At 46.6% G+C, this 18,843-nt stretch overlaps 2 non-coding genes and 1 pseudogene across 2 annotated transcripts; all 3 read left to right on the forward strand.

Annotated features, from left to right (window-relative positions):
* Positions 1–11,013: 11,013 nt before the first annotated feature.
* Positions 11,014–11,097, forward strand: TRNAL-CAA (transfer RNA leucine (anticodon CAA)). Its single transcript has one exon. It is a non-coding gene; the product is annotated as a tRNA-Leu (tRNA).
* Positions 11,098–12,943: 1,846 nt separating this feature from the next.
* On the forward strand, positions 12,944–14,223 carry LOC147981079 (protein ANTAGONIST OF LIKE HETEROCHROMATIN PROTEIN 1-like; annotated as a pseudogene).
* A 1,966-nt stretch (positions 14,224–16,189) lies between these two features.
* Positions 16,190–16,273, forward strand: TRNAL-CAA (transfer RNA leucine (anticodon CAA)). The gene has a single exon. It is a non-coding gene; the product is annotated as a tRNA-Leu (tRNA).
* The last annotated feature ends 2,570 nt before the right edge of the window (positions 16,274–18,843 follow it).

Consider the following 18,843-nt stretch of genomic DNA (forward strand, 5'->3'; position numbering starts at 1 on the left):
GGCCTATAAGCTCGAGAAGAGGGAGTGCATCTAGCATGTCACGATTCCTTTGATTTTTTAGCGATGTTTTATTCACGTTTTTTATGCCAACCATTATTATATTTTGCATCTAGACGGACAATTACGTGCTGTTTTTAGCAATAATGGGAGGGGACACCATTACCTAATTATAAAAAGGCGGAGTGAATTTTGTGAAGATTACTAGAACTCTTTTACACCGAGGGGAACCAAGAGATTCAACATTTCTTTACATTGTTCTGCCAATGTCAAAGTATAGTGATGATCACCCATTGAGGTAGTTTGATGCAAGACAAAAGGTATGCTATGAGGTCGTTGGGGCAGAGGTCTCGAGGAGTATATCCAAGGCTGCATAAGCGGCCCGAAGCCCGATGGAGAATATCTAAAAACTAGAATGCCACTAGGCCTAGGGAGCAATTCTCATTGATTTCATGATACCTCATATTCCCTAAATTTAAGCTTCTAATGGTCTTTTCTTCTTCCCTAATTCTGTTCCTTTCAAGCCAGTGATTGATAGCAACAGAAGTATGCCCGCGGTTGGGTGTTCTCCTACTTGAGTGTGGATGAGAATGGTTATGACGACACACACATATATAGGGACACAAACATACATGACATTGAAGGCGTGTTTGAAGGTTGGCCGATGGAACTACAGTATCATATACTATTTATTATAACGATTTCATTCTGAAAAAATATATATCAAATTCATGTCAGAAATGGCTTTTTGGACATGATCTCTAGCAAATGTTGGGTCACGTATTTCTTCTAGTACAACCTCCTAGTGAACCATCGATCGGCCAGACATCGGTATGAGTGGATACACCTCCTGATTTTATTTCTAATTTCATAGCGGATGATGTAAATATTGTTTGACGTTGAATAAAGCTAGCCGTGAAGGTTTTCTCGTCGGAAAAAAAAAAACCATCGGTCAGCCGGACACAATTGTACGGCGCAGGCTGGTTGCACCCTAATCTCGTGGCTGTTATCAGCCAGTACATCTCCACGTTTGCTATAGGTTGCTGCTACAGCCCAGTATTATTTTTTCTGAGAATGCTGCTGCAGCCTACAGCCCAGTCACCAACGTCTGATTAGTCAGTCCATGCGAGAACGGGGCGTCGACCCGTTGGCTGGGCAGCTGAGATTGCTGTCAGCCCATCTGAGTTTGAGTCCTGACACAGACACGTGGTACTCACGGAGTTTTTTCTATAAAGAAAAACCAACAAGGGTTAGCCCTTGGGTTGGTTTCATTTTTGATTAGTCAGTGCATGCATTGACGTTCACAAGCCAGGCCGTCCGGAATGGAACACCGATGACAGTGATCTATAGCCCAGTGGGCGTGTTTTGTTGGGAGGACGAGACCGGACAAGAATGGTTCAAGTGATCACGTCACCTCGTCCAATTTTATTCCCTCCTTCCAGGTTTATTCCAGTTTATATACCTTTTATTTTGAAAAAAATGGTAAGCATAAGTTATACTCCCTCCGTTCGAAAAAACTTGTCCCAAACTTGTTACTCAAATGGATGTATCTAGCACTAACTTGGTGCTAGATACATCCATTTAAGGGACAAGTTTTTTCGGACAGAGGAAGTATGATTTTTAACATAAACAGTGTCCACTATTAAATCCATGAATTAGTCTTCTTTTGTGTAGCTTAGTCGTCAACCATTTCATCATGAAACGTTATACACATGTAGAGTACATCCATATGTGTATGTGGCTTTTTTTTTAGATTTTTGATACTTCGAAGTGTGAAATTTTTTTTTGTTCAAAAAAAAGAGAGTCTGCGCCACGGACACCTTTCCCCCTTGTGAATTTTGAGTTTGCTAACCACATGTACCATGTGGTACCTTTCCCCCTTTGAAATGTGCTGCTCATTCCTCTTTCCCAGTAAAAAAAAAGTCAGGCGCAGTTTGTAGCAAGGCATGAAATTTGTTGGGAGATATTTTTTTTTAAAGATCCAACATGTTGATTGTCGGGAGACAATTAATTTTCAACCTGCGGGTTCTTAGTCATGAGTACCCTTCATCAAAAGATCTGTAGGTAAAGTCCGAATTTACCTATCAACCATTTCCACTAATTTTGTTTAATTTCCTTTACAGAAAAATATCGTTTGAGTTTATCAATTTCGGCCATCACATATTTTGATGCAAGACATAATTTCGTCGTCCGGACTGATTTAGTAAGGGGCCTACCTCGGTAGAATGTTTTTTTGACACGGCATGGGAATTACTTTCACAATATTATGGACCCTAGTTTTTTTGCACCGGAGATGATCCAGAGGCTAGCTTCGGTCGTGATGGAGGCAAGTAATATAGTCGGTGGCATGCTCTCCTGCTTGAACACTCTCGCGTATCGCTCGTTCCAAATAGTCCATGAGACAAGCATGGTGAGGGATGCCTTGTCTTGTCTGAATGGAGTGGCACTGTCGCGAGTACTTGCCCACCAAGCCTCAACCGAGTCGAACAAGGGCCAAGTGTTTGTGTCAAGCCCGAGAATGTGGTATTTATCAATGACCAAAGACCATAGCCTTCTCATGTAGCGGCACTTGAAGAGGAGGCGAGTCCCGCTTTCTTGAACCCTCTTGCAAAGAGGGCACATGTCAAAATTTGGCCATCCATGCTTTGCCAATCTATCGGTGGTCCGAATTCCATCTTGAAGAGGTAACCAAGCAAAGAACTTGACTTTTGGAGGAGCCCAAGCCTTGCAAACCATTTTATCCATGGGTAAGAGAACCATCCCTAAAAAATGTGCCTTGTATGCGGATGCCGCCAAGTATTTCCCACTAGTCGTGTGCTTCCATAGAATGTCGCCCTCGATGAGCTCATCGAGTTCGACATCGTGCAAGAGCATCCAAAGAGTGAAAAGCCGCGAGATGTGCTCGACGGAGACGTTGTTTGGTCGCTTGATCATGAGAATCCATGCGTTATGCTTGAGGGCCTCCCGCACTTTCCAATTCTTTCTCGTGGAAGCGTCATGAATGAGCGGGGCAATGTCCATTGGCATGCGCCCAAGGAGCCAAGGCGAGTCCCAAAAAGGGGTCTTCGCACCATTACCGACTGTGATAGTGGTGGATGCATAGAAGAAGTCAAGGTCCTCCACGTCACAAGGGTTTCCCATTCCCACCCACATCTTGATGGGCTCCTTCCATTCATACCACGGGCAATGCAACCGGAGAGGACGCGTAAACTTGTCGGTGTTGAGCACCCCAAGACCCCCATACTCAAGAGGCCGGCAGACAATCTCCCAATTTACTTCGCTAGAATGTGATACATTGAGAACATCAAGAAGATAGAATACTGCTTGGCCCAGAGAGCATTTTTCATTGCTTTCCTGGTGCCTCATATTCCCTAAAGTATTCTTTTCTTATTTCCTAGTTCTGATTCTTCGAGAGCCGGTCATTGATATCAGCGGAAGTATGCATGTGATTGGGCTATGTTTTGTTGGAGTGGATGAGAGTGGATGTGCCAATACACAGACACACATATTTAAGGACGTGAACATCCACAACACTTAAGGCATGTTCAAAGGTTGGCCCATGGAACTATACTATTTATTATATTTCAAAAACTACATTTTATATATGATTTCATGGTCTGTCATAACTTACATTAAGTGTGACTTGTGTGATTCTAGCTTGAATGGTCGACATTGCCTTTTCTTTGCATGGAGGTCGACACTGCCTCAAGCATATATATCAGACATACTCGTCGGTGTATTATACCAGCTACTTGAGAGAGAGAGAGAGCGAGAGAGGGGGGGGGAGAGGGGGGAGAGGGAGAGAGAGAGATTGAAAACGCTCAATGTAGAAACAACGAAAATAGGAATACATGCCTGCACACATAGCCTACTATGGAACCGCCATCCAAATTGGTCTTATGTATCACGTGCCACCATCTCTACCATCTTTCATTGGTTGTACCCATAGTTCATAAGCTCCCGCACTTCACATGGTTTAGTAAGGACCACTTACAGATACATCCTATAGCTCAGAAGATAACCTGCAAAAAAATGTGTATATTTACTATGTTAAAAACACAATCATTTAAGCAATTCCATAAAACTTAAAACAAAGCACAAACTCCCACATATATTCATGACTTGGTCTTATGCTTAACTTCACCCAACCAGTTGCCAAACATATCTGACATACTAGTAGGCGGAGGCAGGTTAAAAGTCACATGAATCGAGAGTCACAATAACTTAGCAAGCGGGTTAGAAATAAACAAATGATGTATTATTTTCTGCTGATCAAGGAAGCAACATTGTTTACTACCTTGCCACATTCGCTTCGCTTATTCTTAGTGAGAATAACCCTCCGATGCACAAGCCACATAAAGTTTTAAATCTTCAGTGGTACTTTAGTTTTTCATATATGCTTTGAACAAAAAAAATCATTCATAATCAATTAAATCCATATGCTTGGATTTAATGGAAAATAGATCAGAAGAAGTCAACCTCCAAAGAAACATGTCTCGATCATTGGGTAAGGTGACCTCCATACTACCGTACAAAGTGTAATCAGGCAGTCAATTTATCATAGATCATAGCTCATCTGAATAGGATATTTATGGGACTCCTTGTATTGCAAGAGATGGATATTGTAAGATCATCTACTGTCGGACGCTCGAAATAGGCCTCAAACATCCGGGCGGATGCCAGGGCCGGCCCTGTGTTTCGGGAGGCCCTAGGCGAACTCGACGACATGGACCCCTATGTCCTAAGTCCTAAGACAATATATATGTACGCGAATGTTATATATATAACTTATTAAAAGTAACTTTCAATCACACATCTTTAGTTTAAAATATGAACTACTGAGATAGTGAGATTGTCAAATTCAGGTTTGGGGATGGACAGGAAACATGGATGCGTACTTGTTGACCAGGCCTGTTGTTGACTTCCAGTCGGATGCGTACTCGTATAGGACTATAGGTATTGCCGTATTGCCGCGGTGCCAGATGCCGGATGGTTGGGCTGCCGCCTGCCTGCCGGACTGCTGTGTGGCGACGACAGCGAGCCGACGAGGCGACGGTGACGCGGCAAGGGCCAAGGGGCAAAGCACCGAGCGACGAGCGAGAAGGCCGACGGACGTGCGAGGGCGACGAGGAAACGTAGAAACGAACGTGAGTCACGGCGCCGCTTGGCCTTCGTGTATCCATCAGCGATCGCTAGCTAGCTAGCTATTTCTGGGCCTCCTAGCCCACCCTATTTCTTTTCTTTAATTCTTTTTTTTTGCTTTTTGCTGGGCTATAGTATATGTATATACTCAATCATGCCCCCCCCTCGCCAGGGCCCTGGGCAGTCGCCCCGTCGACCATGCCCCAGGGCCGGCCCTGGCGGATGCCCCGATCACTGACCGGTCACAAAAATGCGACCTAGACAGGCTCCTTAAACATGCCTCAAACCCCGGGCTAACCGGCACCCCTTATATCCAGTTCAAATATGGGGCCGATATGAAGGTGCCCGAGCGCGTCCGCCAAGTTGGACTGGCGCTGGGGTCCCATAGGAAAATAGTCTGAAATCGGCGGTCTGAAGCTCGTCTCCTCCGTCGGACCGATGGCTTCGCTCTGCCAGGCCATGTAGTGCCTAGTCCGGCTATTTTAAGTCGACCACCAGAATAGGAACCCTACCCTTCCACATTTCCCCCTCCCGTCCGCCGCCGCCACTTTCCACTCGTCGTCCGCCACCACTATTAGCCATGCCCCCACGCGGCCGGGTAAGGAGCTACCCCTATCTAACACCGGAGTGCCGACTGTAGCTCCTTAAGCAGATCCAGGCAATGTGCGAAGCTCGGATCTCCACGTGGCTACATCCGGATGCAGTGGATCCGGAGGAGGAGGAGGAGGTTGAGGAGGAGGAGCCGAAGGACGAGCCAGAGTAGGATGTGGGGGACGCCGGGGACGCGAATTTGCATGCGGAGCAGCAGGCCATCCTCGATTCCCTGCGCTCGGAGTCGGATGCGATGGCTAGACACCGTCGTCGGCAGGAGATGGAGGCGGAGAATGTCGCGGAAGTCCAAGAGATGCTCACGTACATGGATGTGGAGGAGGACCCGAAGCCATCCTACGCCCCCTTCCATCAGGCACCCGACACCGACGTCGTGGACATCTCCGACGATGAATCATAGCTAGGGTGTCATAATACCTAGGTTTATTTTGCATGGTTTGTATGAATCTAGGGGATGAAATATGGGAGACTCGAATGCAGAGGAGCAAATTTGAGGCATGACTGGTTACTGTCCGCGGACGCGCCCGGTTGCATCCGCTGACGTTTGAGGGATCCGAGTTGCCAAGTCCGACTGTAGATGCTCCCAAAAGCGCGTTGTTAAAGGTGTATCTGAAGCCATGTAACCTCCCAAAAGCGCGTTGTTAGACAATTTTCAACTTTAAATTTACCTTATTGAACAATACAACATTTGTCACCATCAATCCCTTTCAAAAAGGGGAGTCATTTGTTTGTCCATAACTTAGGGAAAAAATTAGAGTGAAGATAATTGTTACGCAACAGCTAAATCCACAGTCGCCATCATCCAAACAAGCCTGTAAATCCATTTACTCATGAAATATTTATTTTTAATCTCAATATCCTCGATGTCCTGCCCCCTTGCTCTTTAGGCCGACACAAGACATCCCACCTTGCAAGTCGATATTTAGCCTTATAATCAGCACTTTACCAGAAAAATCTGGAACGATAACAATCAAGTCTTGTTCAGATGACTGGACACTATTTTCTCTAGCAGCCTAGCTCCCGTCAAGGCAGACTGTTCTCCATCACGTGGACTGTTCATCGAAGATGCTGTCTCGAGAAAATATAAAACACTAAACTGTTCTCTAGCGTCAGTAATCTGTGGTTCACCTGAACACCCGATTCTTGAGAGACCGCGAGAGCCCCAAGAGACGTGAGAGATCGACAGACGGTAGCCAGAACGGAGTTCCTCTCCTCCAGCGAGGAACAATTCTTTCACAACCCAATGTAGATTTGTCATCATCTGTAATATGACCTGCACCATGTAGCCTGATTGCTACCGGATGGTCGACGGGTGTTGCAGCCACACAACTCATAGGTCATTGTACTACGAACTATGCGTCATAAAAAAAAGGATTATTCGTATACCATCGCCAGACATGCACACTTGAAGCTAGAACCTTAGGGCATTTCTAACAGCGAACCACAAATTTTATTCAACATCCGTCCGTGGACAAAAGGACCAGTCTGTAGTCTGCGGATGTTAATGCCGGATGTCGCCATCCAACGCTGCCCATATATATTCAACGACAATTCAAACTAACCGGATGAAATACGTTCAAACACGACAGAATTCATTCAAGTTCGATTATAATTTACATAAAAGACCGATATTTTGACCGTTTAACAAAATAACTAAGAAAAAACCTAAACCCTGTACTTAAGACTACCTCGTATGCGTGGCCGCCCTGCTCTGCCGCACCGCCGTCGTCGTCAGTGCCGTCGTCGTGGTCCATCCAGCGGCGGAATGACGCTGGAGGGCCGCGCCTGCCTGCCGTTCGCGGAGGAGCCGCTCCGCCTCTTGCTGCACAGTGTGGTGTGCCACCGCGGCCACTGCCGACGTTGTCCTCGGAGCCCTGGCGGCAGCCATGCAGCGACCGACGTTGGCGGAGCAGTCGCTAAGTGATCGCTCCTCACAGATCATGGAGAGCTCGCCGTCTAGGCGGCGACAACGCCTGGTAGCCGTCTCCGCGGTGGTCACGGAGCGGTCAAGCGCCCATGCGGCGGCGAGGTCGGGGTTGTTGCAGACCCAATACGGCACCACATCGCTCTTGGCGAACACAGAGCGGTGACGAGCATTGCGCCGATCTTACCTCGCTTGCTGCCTCGCGATGCGTTCTGCGTTGGATACGACGACCCTCGAGCCCAAGGTACCACCATAACCACCTCCTACGAGGTAGTGGAGGACGCGACCACGCTCCTTCACGATCGCGGGCGGCAACTCCTCCTTGATGATGATGGGTCAAAAATGGGGAGGCCCGAGCAACCCCAGATGCGTCCGCCATCCACGAGGAAAGCCACTCGTTCGCGGGACACCTCCTTCGGGTTGGTGCAGACGTTTTCATGGCGCGGTCCGCGCATGCCACCCAATGGACTAGATCCGGCTATTTAAGCCGGATGGTGAGGCAACCCTAGAACCGTCCCATTCCACTCCTTTTCCTACCGGCTGCTGGCGCCGCCACTCCCTCCTCTACACTTCCAATCCGAGCTCGCTGATGGCCGCCATGGTCGGGCAGAAGATCACATATTAGAAGATGCTCATGCACCAACAGGGGTTGGAGATCTAAGCTGAGATGCGCACCACGGAGGAGGTACGCCGCGCCGCCGAGCTTATCGGGACAGAGAAAAATGCGCAAATGTAGGTGCCGGAGAACGAGGAGGAGGAGCCGGGCACCGAGGATGAGGCCGCAACCATGGAGGAGGAAGCGGAGGAGGCGCTGGGCATGGAACTCTATGGCTTAGCATGGCGGAGGCGGAGGCAGATTTCCAAAATGCCTAGGCCACGAAGGCAACAGTGGCTTTTGAGGTGGAGTGGACCGCCATCATCGACTCGATTCATTCCGAGCGGGAGGTGGCGGCCAGCCGCCGCCGTATCACCTCGTGAACATGGAGCTGGATGAGGTGTTTGCATCCCTCTTTGATTAGGAGGAAGAGAGGAAGACGGAGGTGCACTCCCCACCAATGACCACGTGTCTGGTCCGTCCGTCACGGGTACATAATTATCGACGAGTTTATTTTATTTATTTTCAATGTAGCTCCTTTTGCTATTGTCTATTTCGTACGGCGAGTGCGCATCTCATCTCGTCTGGTGGTGGTTTATGTGACGATGCATCGCGGTTTCACTCGTCCGCTACACGAACCACACACAGTCCCAGATGCGAACTTGTGATTGGCATTCTTCTCGTAGTCAGTCCATGTGCATGTGCACGACGGTGATCAGGCAAGTGAAGTGAAGCGAAGGACATCGTGACATACCAACCGACGGAGATCGACAAGACGAGGCATATAGAACGATGACTCGAGGCATATAGTCCGAAGAGGAAAGTGCATTGGAGAGCTTGGGATGATCTGATGCAACCAAAGTGCAAAGGGGGTGCTGGTTTCAGAGATTTCAAAATTTTCAATTAAGCTTTATTAGCGAGGCAGGCTTGGAGACTGATTTCCAAGCCTGACAGCCTATGTGCACTTATTCTAAAAGCGAGATACTACCTGGATGGTGATTTTGTGGACACAGTTTTTACGGGTAACGCTTCTTCCTCCTGGCAAGCAATTAGCTATGGCCTTGAACTCTTGAAGAAAGAACTGATTTGGAGAGTTGGGAATGGAAGGAGTATTCGTGTATGGCATGATAATTGGATCCCTAGACCATACTCCTACAAACCTATTTCTGTAAGAGGAAGATGCAGATATCACTTTGTCTCAGATTTGCTTAATGATAACTATTCCTGGAAGACCGATTTACTGCAGCAATTTTTTGTGCCCGCGGATGTGATTGAGATCTTAGGATTAGGGCCTCGCCGAGATTGGAGGAGGATACCTTGGCTTGGGGTCCAGGTAAATTTGGCTTATTCTCTGTTCAAAGTGCTTATAGGTTTTGAGGAGGCCTTCAGGGACAGCGCCATGGGTTCTAGCACGCGGCGGATGGACGTCGCGATTGTTGAAAACTCATTTGGTCCGCCGATGTTCGTTCCTCAGTGCGCAACTTTGCATGGCGAGCTGCTACATAATCACTTCCTACTTGGAATAATAAGCATAAAAGAGGCTTGAGGTTAACGACCTGTGTTCGGTATGTTATGTGGAGACCGATGATTCCTTTCATGCTCTTTATCGCTGTACATTATCACGTGTGCTCTATGATGTTATGTCGGAAGTTTGGCCTCTACCAAACCTATCTTCTTTCCAGAACTCCGATCGTGAATGGTTGCTGCAAGTGCTCTCCCAATTGCAGGATATTGAACGGTCTATGCTGCTAATGACGCTGTGGAGGGCGTGGCACATACGCAACAAGCTTGTTCACAATAAAGCCCCGCCACCCATGAAAGTTTCACGCAGATTTTTGACGAGTTACCTGGACTCTCTCATTGGCATAAAATCTAATCTTGCTGCTGATCCTTCCAAGGGAAAGTCCCTGATGTCATATGGAGCAATTCGGCCTCTTATGGACAAGAGTGCAGACCCCAAGTGGGCTGCTCTCTGGCTTTGTCAAGTTAAATACTGACGGCTCATTTGCAGAGGATGGCTCGGCTGGTGCAGGTATGGTGTTAAGAGATGAGAGGGGTGCCATCATTTTCTCTTCCTGTAGGCAATTATTTCACTGTCGGGACGCGCTTGAAGCTGAGCTATGTACATGCATGGAAGATCTATCTTTTTCTATCCAGAGAAGCGACTTGCCAGTGCAGGTTGAGATGGACTCCCTAATGGCAGTAAAATTGGTTCAAGCTTTAGATATTGATAGATCGGTTTTCTCGTCCATCATCAAGGAGATTAGATACCTTTTGTCCCTTCATGATTTTTGTATTACTCATGTAAATCGTAATCAATATAAAGTTAGTGATAGTTTAGCATATTTTGCTCGTAGCGAGGGTATAACCATGACTTGGCTTAGTTCGGGACCTCCAGATGCTTTGAAGTTGGCTGCGATGGATTGTAAGGACTTGAGGTTTTGAGTAATACAAATTTCTACCCGCAAAAAGAAAAAAAGGGCGCTTTTTACTTGGCATACGTGCTGGGTGCTGACCTGGCGGACAATCTGAGTTTCTGATGGTCACCGGCAATTACTCCCACCGAACGAACAAGCGTACGTACTGGCCAGTGGCCATGATGATCGGGAGACGAAGTCAGAGACAGACAGGGAGATGGATGCGGCCAGCGTGCGTGTGCTGGAAAGAAGAGTGGCGGCTCCAACTGTTCGTAACCGGCCCGTCAACACATAAATTCTAGAATTGAATGTAGAAAATTACCAACATCGTCAGGATGGCCGAGTGGTCTAAGGCGCCAGACTCAAGTTCTGGTCCTCTTACGAGGGCGTGGGTTCAAACCCCACTTCTGACATTTTTATTTTTTATTCCCTTTTTTTGGCTTTATAAAAAAATTATACTCCTTCTGTCCCGTAATGTTAGACTATTTTGACACTATGCTAAGAAGGAAGTATATAATTAACTAGCTAGTCACAGAGACAAAAGATCACCATTTTGATACATTTTTTTTGCGATGGACCATTTTGATACATTTTTTTTGCGCTGGACCATTTGATACATTGTTTTGCCACGATCATAGTAAGGATGATACAACTATTCACTATACAATCCAAGATTTTTTTTGTAGCTCATGTCGTGAACCATTTTTATTTTTTATTCCCTTTTTTTGGCTTTATAAAAAAATTATACTCCTTCTGTCCCGTAATGTTAGACTATTTTGACACTATGCTAAGAAGGAAGTATATAATTAACTAGCTAGTCACAGAGACAAAAGATCACCATTTTGATACATTTTTTTTGCGATGGACCATTTTGATACATTTTTTTTGCGCTGGACCATTTTGATACATTGTTTTGCCACGATCATAGTAAGGATGATACAACTATTCACTATACAATCCAAGATTTTTTTTGTAGCTCATGTCGTGAACCATTTCATCGTGCAACATTATACCCATATAGAGCACATCCATATGCATTTTTTATTCCCTTTTTTTGGCTTTATAAAAAAATTACACTCCTTCTGTCCCGTAATGTTAGACTATTTTGACACTATGCTAAGAAGGAAGTATATAATTAACTAGCTAGTCACAGAGACAAAAGATCACCATTTTGATACATTTTTTTTGCGATGGACCATTTTGATACATTTTTTTTTGCGCTGGACCATTTTGATACATTGTTTTGCCACGATCATAGTAAGGATGATACAACTATTCACTATACAATCCAAGTTTTTTTTGTAGCTCATGTCGTGAACCATTTCATCGTGCAACATTATACCCATGTAGAGCACATCCATATGCGTATTAGGACTTTATTAAAAAGATTTTTTCATACTTCAAAAATGTGAAATGTGATTTTTAATTTTTCTTTTTCGTGGCGGACATCCTTTTTGCCTTGAAATGTGCTACTCACCCACCTTGACCAAGACGAGTTAGGTGCAGTTTGTAGCCAAGGCATGAACTTTGTTGGAGACAATTATTTTTGAACCCGTGGATTTTTAGTCACAAGTCCCCTTCAGCAAAAGATCTGCAGATAAAGTCTCAAGTTACCTGTCAATCATTTTCACTAATATTGTTTGATTTCTTTACAGAAAAAGATTTTCTAAGTTTATCAATTCCGTCCATCACTCAATTTGTTGCGAGACATTTTATGTTGGACTGGCACTAGGGTCCCTCAGGAAAACAGTCCGAAACCGGCGGTCTGAAGCTCGTCTCCTCCGTCGGACCGTTGGCGCCGCTCCACCGGGCCACGTAGTTCCTAGCCCGGCTATTTAAGTCGAACGCTAGCACATAAACCCTACCCTTCCACATTTCCCGCTCCCGTCTGCGCCGCCGCCACTTTCCACTCGCCGTCCGCCACCACTATTAGCCATGCCCCCATGCGGCCGGGTAAGGAGCTACCCATATGTAACACCGGAGCGCCGGTTGTAGCTCCTTAAGCAGATCTGGGCAATGTGTGAAAGAGGCAGCGGCGGCGGCGGAAGAGGCAACGGCGTTTGCGGCGGATTTGGTGCTCCCCTTGCTGTTGGCCACCGTCTAGTCGACCTAGTCTATGCCATGGCTCCCCCTACGCCATCCTCGTCTCCGATGCCGGTAAGCAGCACCCCTTCCCCCTTTGTTAGCTTGATGGTTAGGCCGTTATGCTAGGTGCATGATCGATTTTTCACTGAACGAACCGTCGATGTCGACTAAGTTATGGACGCACGGATGAGGCTGATAATCCAGGCAGCAGCACTGATTAGTGTGATTCAGGCATGTGTCATGTTCATGCACCAGAGAGATGTTCGTCGTGCTGGTAGACCTTTGATTCTCTATGGTCCATTGTTTATCCGGGAACAGGAGAGGATCCAAAATCTGAACTACATCTACAACTGCAATGACGTCGAGGATCTCTGGATGCTTCGAATGAAAAGAGCACCATTTTCCAGGCTTGTCGAGACCTTCAGGAGCAAGGGGCTGCTACAAGATAGCATCAACACCAGTGTCGAAGAGCAAGTGCCATGTTCCTCCATGTTGTTGGCCATAACCAGAGGTTCAGGGTCATTCACAACACGTTCAGGAGATCAATGGAGACCATCTCTAGGTAATTCAAGCAGATGCTTTTTGCTATTGGAGAGCTTAGAGGAGAGATGATCAGGAGACCATCTGATCAGACTCCACCCAAGATTCGTGGAAGCCCAAGATGGCATCCATACTTCAAGGTGAGCAATGACAATATACACTATTCATGGCTTGATATGCTTGTATTGTTCAAGTTGAGCACTAACACGGGCTTGTGATGCCATTTTCAGGATTGCATTGGGGCAATAGATGATACTCATGTCACTGCCAGAGTTTCTAGGTCACAGTCTGCAGCATACACGGAGAGAAAGCACTACACACGCCAGAATGTGCTTGCTGCTGTTGACTTTGATCTGAAGTTCACATATGTACTGGCTGGCTGGGAGGGGTCAGCGCATGATGCTAACATTCTCAGTGACAGTATGAGTCGACCTGATGGGATCAACATCCCCGACGGCAAGTTCTACCTTGGAGATGCTGGCTATGCATGTCGGCCGAGTATTCTTCCACCCTTCAGAAAAACCAGGTACCATCTCAACGAGTTCTCTGGTAGGAACTATCCTAGGACTGCACAGGAGCTGTTTAATCTCAGACACTCCAGGCTTAGAGTAACTATTGAGAGGGCATTTGGAGCTCTGAAGAATAGGTTTAAGATCCTGGATCATAAGCCATTTCACCCATACTTCGCTCAGGTTAAGCTAGTTCTTGCTTGTTGCATTATGCATAACTGGATCCTCCAGTGGGGCTTTGATGAACACATGCCTGAGGAGGAAGAGATCGAGCCTGACGATGTTGTTAGCTCCGGCCATGGTGTGGAGGCATTTGACAATGACGCTTGGAAGAACAAAAGGTTGGAGTGTTCAGAGGCGATGTGGCTTAACCACTGTTCAAGATATCTTTCAATATGCCGATAAATCGGCCGATTTATCGCTTACCGCTGTCAAACCGATAAGATAAATCGGACGATAAATCAGCCGATATGGCGATAAATCGGCCGATTTACCCCTTATCATGGGTCGACCGATAAGTTCCCGATAAGCGATATCCCCAACATTGGGCTTAACAGAGGTCAGTGCAGGATTTGAAGAATATGGAAGAAGAAGAAGAAGAAGCATCAGCAGAAGAAGAGGAAGATCTGGTAGCAGCAACACTGATGAACTATCCCCCATTTAGCCAATGGCTCTTAATAATTTGAACTGTCATTTGGTGGTAGTTAGGATGGACTGTCATTTGTTTAAGTAGCTGACGCTACATGTTCAAATTCTGTGTGGTAAGCTCACCACTAGTTAGAAGTGGTGACATGTAACGCCCCGAACACACCTGCCGGTGGTCGTTACTCCTGGCGGGATCTAGACTGGCCCCACAGATCAATACTAATCTTTTCTGCGCACTTTGTCCTCACTCATGCGCACCCGGGAGCAACTTCCCGGTCGGTCACCCATCCTGACACTACTCCAAGCTGAGCACGCTTAACTTTGGAGTTCTGTCCGAATGGGCTCCCGGAAAAGAAGGAATTCCTTATTGATATGAGTAGTCTATAATCCATAAATAAGCCAGGCTATCACATACACCCCCACTCAGAGGAACCGACGTCCTCGTCGGGCCACATGAACATTCCCTCTTGGCACATACGTCTGTGCATCCAGTCCGGTACATGTGCCATGCCGGGTGCCACAACGGGTCACAAACGTCATGAACAACATGATTGCGCACCTGTCCGCAACCATCCATGTAACCGCGAGGGTCGGCTCTGATACCAAATTGTAACGCCCCGGACACACCCGCCGGTGGTAGTTACTCCTGGCGGGATCTAGACTGGCCCCACAGATCAATACTAGTCTTTTCTGCGCACTTTGTCCTCACTCGTGCGCACCCGGGAGCAACTTCCCGGTCGGTCATCCATCCTGACACTACTCCAAGCTGAGCACGCTTAACTTTGGAGTTCTGTCCAAATGAGCTCCCGGAAAAGAAGGAATTCCTTATTGATATGAGTAGTCTATCATCCCTAATAAGCCAGGCTATCACATGACAACACCTTATGCACGTTGCAACCAAACACCATGTCATATGTGCACCTAATACAATGCAGTCAACCAAACGCCATGTCAAAAATAATTGTCTCATACAAGTAGGGGCATGTAGACAACCAAGTGATGTGCATCTGAGATTTTTTGGCATACATCCCCTCAAATTGGTTCAATAAAGCCAGACTCGCCGAACCAGGTTAGATTGACAATGTAACCAAACACGTCCTTAGATGTCTGTCGTGTTGGCCCGTGCGTAAGGCTGCACCTGCCCGGTCGTGAATTCATTTCCGGCCGCTCTGTATAATTCAAAGATCCGATCTGCATCGATCAATCCATCCAGCAGATGTCGTAGCTCGGGTAGCCCCGCACCCACATGAATCAAGTATCCCAATCAAACATCGACTGGTCCTCGTCTCGTCTTGTCCCGTGGTGCTTGTCTGGCGACGCATCGCGGTAGTCATCGTCCATGTGCATGTGCACGGCGGTGATCAGGGAAGTGAAGTGAACTGAAGCGAAGGACATGGTCACGTACCAATCGACGGAGATCGACGAGACGAGACATATAGAACGATGACTCGGGGAGCTCCGAAAGGGCGCTTTTCTCTTGGCGTACGTGCTGGGTGCTGCTGACCTGGCTGGCAACCTGAGTTTCTGATGGTCACGGACAATTACTCCCACCGAACGACCAAGCGTACGTACAGTACTGGCCAGCGGCCATGATGATCGGGAGACGAAGTCAGAGACAGAGATGGATGCGGCCAGCGTGCATGTGCGGGGTGGTGGCTCCAACTGTTCGTAATCAGCCCGCCGACACATCTAATTTTAGAAATGAATGTAGAATATAAATAACATTGTCAGGATGGCCGAGTGGTCTAAGGCGCCAGACTCAAGTTCTGGTCCTCTTACGAGGGCGTGGGTTCAAACCCCACTTCTGACAATAAACCATTTATTTATTCTTTTTTTGGCTTTACGAAAGTTATACTTCATTGTAAGACGCCTTTTAACATTATGAGACGGCAAAAGTATATTAATTAACTAGTCACGGTCATAGTACGGATGATAGGACTGTTCACTATACGATCCATTTATTTATTCTTTTTTTGGCTTTACGAAAGTTATACTTCATTGTAAGACGCCTTTTAACATTATGAGACGGCAAAAGTATATTAATTAACTAGTCACGGTCATAGTACGGATGATAGGACTGTTCACTATACGATCCAAGATTTTTTTTTTGTAGCTCATGTCGTGAACCGTTTCATCGGAACATTATACCCATTTATTTATTCTTTTTTTGGCTTTACGAAAGTTATACTTCATTGTAAGACGCCTTTTAACATTATGAGAAGGCAAAAGTATATTAATTAACTAGTCACGATCATAGTACGGATGATAGGACTGTTCACTATACGATCCATTTATTTATTCTTTTTTTGGCTTTACGAAAGTTATACTTCATTGTAAGACGCCTTTTAACATTATGAGACGGCAAAAGTATATTGATTAACTAGTCACGGTCATAGTACGGATGATAGGACTGTTCACTATACGATCCAAGATTTTTTTTTTGTAGCTCATGTCGTGAACCGTTTCATCGGAACATTATACCCACGTAGAGTACATGCATATGCATATTAGGACTTTATTAAAGAAGATTTTTTTCCACTTCTGACAATTAAACCATTTATTTATTCTTTTTTTGGCTTTACGAAAGTTATACTTCATTGTAAGACGCCTTTTAACATTATGAGACGGCAAAAGTATATTAATTAACTAGTCACGGTCATAGTACGGATGATAGGACTGTTCACTATATGATCCAAGATTTTTTTTTTGTAGCTCATGTCGTGAACCGTTTCATCGGAACATTATACCCACGTAGAGTACATGCATATGCATATTAGGACTTTATTAAAGAAGATTTTTTTTCCATACTTCAAAAATGTGAAATATGTTTTTTTTTGCATGCCGGACATCCTTTTCCCTTCAAATGTGCTGCTCACCCCACCTTGACCAAGATGAGCTAGGTGCAGTTTGTAGCCAAGGCATGAACTTTGTTGGAGACAATTATTTGAAAAGTTATACTTCATTGTAAGACGCCTTTTAACATTATGAGACGGCAAAAGTATATTAATTAACTAGTCACAGTCATAGTACGGATGATAGGACTGTTCACTATACGATCCAAGATTTTTTTTTTGTAGCTCATGTCGTGAACCATTTCATCGGAAAATTATACCCACGTAGAGTACATGCATATGCATATTAGGACTTTATTAAAGAAGATTTTTTTCCATACTTCAAAAATGTGAAATATGTTTTTTTTTGCATGGCGGACATCCTTTTCCCTTCAAATGTGCTGCTCACCCCACCTTGACCAAGACGAGCTAGGTGCAGTTTGTAGCCAAGGCATGAACTTTGTTGGAGACAATTATTTTTGAACCCGTGGATTCTTAGTCACAAGTCCCCTTCAGCAAATCTGCAGATAAAGTCTCAAGTTACCTGTCAATCATTTCCATCAATATTGTTTGATTTCTTTACAGAAAAAGATTTTCTGAGTTTATCAATTCCGTCGAGTGTTTGACAAAAAACTACCATTTTAAGGGTCGTCGTCCCACAGAACTACCATTTTTTAAAAAGTGGTCGAAAACTACCAAAAATTCTTAATTTTGTGACTAAAAACTACCAGTTTCACTTGATGATCGTTTTAGACGATTTAAATGGAAAACTGACAAAACTGGCCCACCCATCAGGGCTAATGTGGCTGAAAAGTCAATGCCAGAGGAGACTGGCCCACCCGCAGCCGTCGCCTCCCACCTCTCACCCCCACCCGCGCTGCAGATCGACGCCGCCGGACCTGTCCCCCGTCTCGCCGCCGGACCCGTCCCCCCGTCTCGCCGCTGATGGACTCCCGGGGTCCGACGCCTGCTCCCGCCTCTGTCACGGACGCGCCCAAGGCCCCCAAGAAGCAGGCGCGCCACCGGCCTGTAGCGGACGCGCCTGGACCGGCTGCCAAGGACGCGAGTCCGATGACTTGCCGCTGCCGTCCAGTGCCGACACGCGATAGCTCTCCAGGCGCAGGGGCATGGGCTGTCTCGCGCACCAAGACAAGCGGGCGACGGCGCTAGGCACCAGCGACGGGAGGCGGAGATGAGGGGCGACCGAAGGGAACTCCGGTGAGGCGGCGGACGCGAGGCAGCGGATCTGGTCGGCGACGAGCTGCTCAACCTGCTCGCCGCCAGCCCCGACGGACTAGCTTCCGGCAGCAAGGGCTCGCCGCGATGGTGGTCCTGATTCCGGGGGAGGGAGAGCCGGCCTTCGGCGGCAACCAGGATGACGACGACGTGGAGGACGCCTCGCCGGGCAGCAAGGAGCCGGCAACCACAGCGTGCAGTAGGGGCGTCTCCCCGGCGGGCGCGTCACCGGAGTTTGACCTCCTTCCCTCCCATGCACAGAAGCTGTTTGTGAAAATGCCAAAGAAAGATAGAGAGAGGAGGAAGAAGAATG

This window comes from Triticum urartu, chromosome 3A (genome assembly GCF_056163025.1).
Source record: "Triticum urartu cultivar PI428250 chromosome 3A, HENAU_Tu73, whole genome shotgun sequence".
In the NCBI taxonomy this organism is placed as follows: domain Eukaryota; kingdom Viridiplantae; phylum Streptophyta; class Magnoliopsida; order Poales; family Poaceae; genus Triticum; species Triticum urartu.